A 4279-nucleotide genomic window follows, 5' to 3' on the forward strand; every position below is an offset into this window, starting at 1 on the left:
AGGAAGGAAATAGAAAGAAAAGAAAAAAAAGTAAGAAATTGAGTAGATTTTTATCTTTTTGAGATGTATTTGGACAGAAGAAAAATAAGAAGAAAAAAAACGTTATAAAAAAATAATTTTACTCTTATATTATAAAATATATTAAAAAAGTGAATGGGTAGTATTGAAAGTAGAGAGATAAACATTAATTTTCTCTCTATTTTCTTTTCAATATTGGAAAAAAAAATTGGTGGGTCTATCTACTTTTTTTTTAATTTTTCTTCTCAACCAAACAAAAAAAAAATAATCATTTTTCTTCTATTTTTTTCCTTTCTTTTCTTTTCTTCTATTTTCTTCTCAAACAAACATAGTGTTAATGTTTCAATGTTCAGTCTTTTGTAATTCACATCATTTGTTGTGTATATTGCATCTGATTTGTGTAGTCATGTGTATGTGCTTGGCTTTCTTTTTATATTATATTTCTTCTGAATATATATTCATTTCGATGCTTGTCAATGTCAGCTATGTTCATAACCATAGAGGGAGAGAAGCATAAGAAAAACGAATATTTAAAAATTTACTCTCAACACTCACTTTTAATTCAATTTTTTTATTTCAAATTTAAAAATTAGTGTAAGAATTAAATTACAACTCAATTTTTTTAAAATTCAATTTAATTCCATCCAAACACAAAAGAGATTTTATAATTGAAGTAGGAATACGGCTGATCAAATATACCTTACTTACAGATATCCAGATAGGGTAGCATATCCGACTTGCTGCGGATAGGATACCCTATCTGAAAACGGTGCGAATTTATGTATGTAGCGAAGAAAGTGGGTGTTGAACACACAACCTCTCTCTTATAGAAATTTGTAATAATAATTAAGCTAGCGGTTTAATTTACTAATTTAGTAAATTTGTGTTTTTTTTATAAAATTAACCTAAAATAAAAATGAAATTTAGAAATAAATTTCAGATTAAAATATCACATATTACGCAAAGTGAATTCAGAAATCTTAACATTGTTTTTTAAATTAGATTCACTCAGTTTTTTATTAATATATATAAAATTTGAAATAATGAACTTTTATATTTGCTTAAAAAAATTTGATTTTCTGTAGATAAGGTTTAGAATTTTAAGATGCGAGGTAGAATTAGAATTAAGAGATTTTTAACCTGCGAATATGATAGGATAGAATTTTAAAAAAATTTTCAATCCGTGGATAGAGTTAGGGTTGAGCCCAAACCCTACCCTACCTTACCCATTGTCAGTCCTAAATAGGAATGACAAAAAAAATCCGAATCTACAGAAATTACCTACGACGGATAAAAAAATAGAGACCCATTAAATTTTAAGGGGGACGTAGAATGTGAAATTATTTAAATATTCTTTATATATGATGTAAGTATATGTTTAATTTTTTTAATTTTATTTAGAGGCAAAATAATAATGTGTATAATATTTAAATTTGTGCTAACTAATTATTTAAATTGGTATTATTGCAGAAAGGGAGTACTATCACCGAATTATAATCGTCGACCAAAATTTGTTATGTTGTTATAATAAAAAAAATTATTTTATTCTATTTTAGTTTGTATATTGAAAATTTAGTTGAATAACGTTAAATTGAATTTAGTAATATTAACTATATTTGAATTGGATTTAATTTAATACATTTAAATTAAATAGTATGAAATTTTATCATGGCTAAGGATTTTTTTTAAGTATAATATCCCCGGATACCCGCCTCTTCTGAAAAAAATAAATGAAAACCTATAACAAAAATGAAACAAAGACGGGAGATAATTTTTTAAATGGGGACGAGAACCAAAAAAAATCTCATCCCATAAATATTAATTGCCATTCTTAATAGTAAGGTTTTTATCATCTTTAAGCGGAGGAGACTTCGATAAAAATATTGAAAATATCTTGTTTTTTATAAGACCTCTATATGTGTCATAATATTATTAGATATTTTTATTAAATCGGTCAATAATTTATTTTTTAATAAATCAAAATAAAATTGGTTTATTATAGTAATAATAATAAATCCAATTGTCCTTACTATAATTATTAGACTCGATTTGATCCGATCGATTTACACAATCTAAACTAAATCATGTTTAAATTTTTTGATAAAAAGATAAATATATTTTTTATTTTTGTTTTAAAAAAAATTATAATCCAATAAGTTATGTAAATTGGTCGGTTCGACCGGATTTGATAACAATTGGGTTTATTGTTATTATTATAAAAAAAATCGATTTTATTTTAGTTTGTTAACAAATTAAAAAATAACCAGTTCATTAATATGTCCAATAATAAGAGGAGTGTTAGGGAGTCAGCAACTTTTGTGTTTTGTAATCATCAATTAGTTATTAATAGTGTTTTTAATGGTGTGAAATTAAATCCAATGATGTCGAATCATTCAATTTTTTTTATGATTAAATGCTGACTAACTTTTTAAAAAATTGTTAGCCTAGAAGACTTCCGTCAATAATAATGCCATATATAAGTATTTTACAAAAAAAATATTTTACGCATCTTTATGAAAGCATCTCCTTAACCCGAACTATTCTTTCTAGGACCTCTTCTATAATATCGTCATCATAATAGAATTTACCCACTAAATTCGAGCTGAATTGGTGTAGTTTCTCTACGCCTAAGATAACAAAAAATGGAACAATCGAAAGAAAAGAGCTTCATAATTTGTCTTTTTGTGTTCATTTCATGTGGGTGACACAAACATAAGCTATGGGCTGCTAAGTGCTAACAAGCATGTCAAGAGTCAAGACGACTTTACTGCTGGTGAATGGTGATATACAAACAATACTTGTGTCTCCTTCATTTATCTTAATATATACTTCTTTCACCGTTTCTTATACATATATATTGGCTTCTTTAATCAACTAATCTTAAACAATTCTAAAAATTTGTGTTTGTATGAGTGTATGACTATATATCACCACTATATGTTCAACTTATTGCGTATGAAAGAGGAGTTTGTTTTGTTTTAAGGGGGAAGCTAAAAGGAAAAAGCTTGCTTAGCTTGACTATTGACTAAACTAACAACAAACAAATAATCGTCTACAGAATAAGGATGAAAACGGGAAGAGAAATTTAAATGAACAATTGAAAATTTGTTTTCTCAAATGAACAGTTAGGATTTCTTTTCTGCTTATTTAGTTTTGATTTTTTTAGATTATATTAAGATTATTTTCTTTTTTTGTATCAGAGTATTCATTAGGCTGAAAACTTAATGACTAAAAGACCCAGATCCTCATTCATTTGTGCCAACTTGTGTTGGTTGATTATTTTATTTTAATTTTTTTATTATATAAAAATATTTTTGTTATAATAGTAAAAAAGAATTATGTAGTCTTTCAATAAAAACAATCAACTTATTTTTTTGTAATTATTTATAACAATATTTTAGCATATCTAATAATGATATAATTTAAAAAATTAAAAATAAATGTGATCGAGATTATATAATTTATGTGAAATTTTTTTATCCGTTTAATTTTTTTTATCGTATCAGTACGTATTAATTTTTTAATAATTTATTATCGTATCAAAGTAAGCATTTATATATTTTAGTTCCTAATATCAATTACAATTATTTTATTTAAAATAAATGAACCTTAATTGACTAATGCAAGGATAAAATATAGTGCCGCTGAAAACATCTTCAAAAGACATCTTATTTAATCTAAGAATAATGAATATAATTTTACGCTAATATTAAAAAGATAAAAAATAGTTTAAATTTATCTTATTTAATATTTATTAATTATAATAATAATTAATAAATATAAAATAAAATAAATTTAAATTATTTTAACTGATTTTTTATTAGCTAATTAGATTATTATAATAACTTACGTTAAATTAAGAGTTAATATTAACGGTAATAATTCAATCTATTTTATCTAATAATTATTAGACATATTAAAAAAGATTTTTTTATTTTTTATTTTAAAAAATATTGGATAGAATTTCCCATATTATTATTTCAAATGATCACAAATGCATACCTTTTTTTTTTTTCAGTTTCTTCATCGATCTTTGCAGTAGAGAAAAGAACAGCGTGGGTAGCTGGGAATCAATTCCCCTAACTCCTCTTTGTTAGCTGAAGAGAAGAAGCAACTATCAATACAGTTTTCCTGTATTTATATTATTGTTATGACTCCATGATTTTAACAATAAAAGACTTATATTGTAAGGGAATTATTTAAAGGTGTCTGTTATAGAGTTTAAAAAATATTATCTAATTGCTAATTGCTAAAATAAGTA

The sequence above is a fragment of the Arachis duranensis genome, chromosome 3, assembly GCF_000817695.3.
Source record: "Arachis duranensis cultivar V14167 chromosome 3, aradu.V14167.gnm2.J7QH, whole genome shotgun sequence".
Taxonomy (NCBI): Eukaryota; Viridiplantae; Streptophyta; class Magnoliopsida; order Fabales; family Fabaceae; genus Arachis; species Arachis duranensis.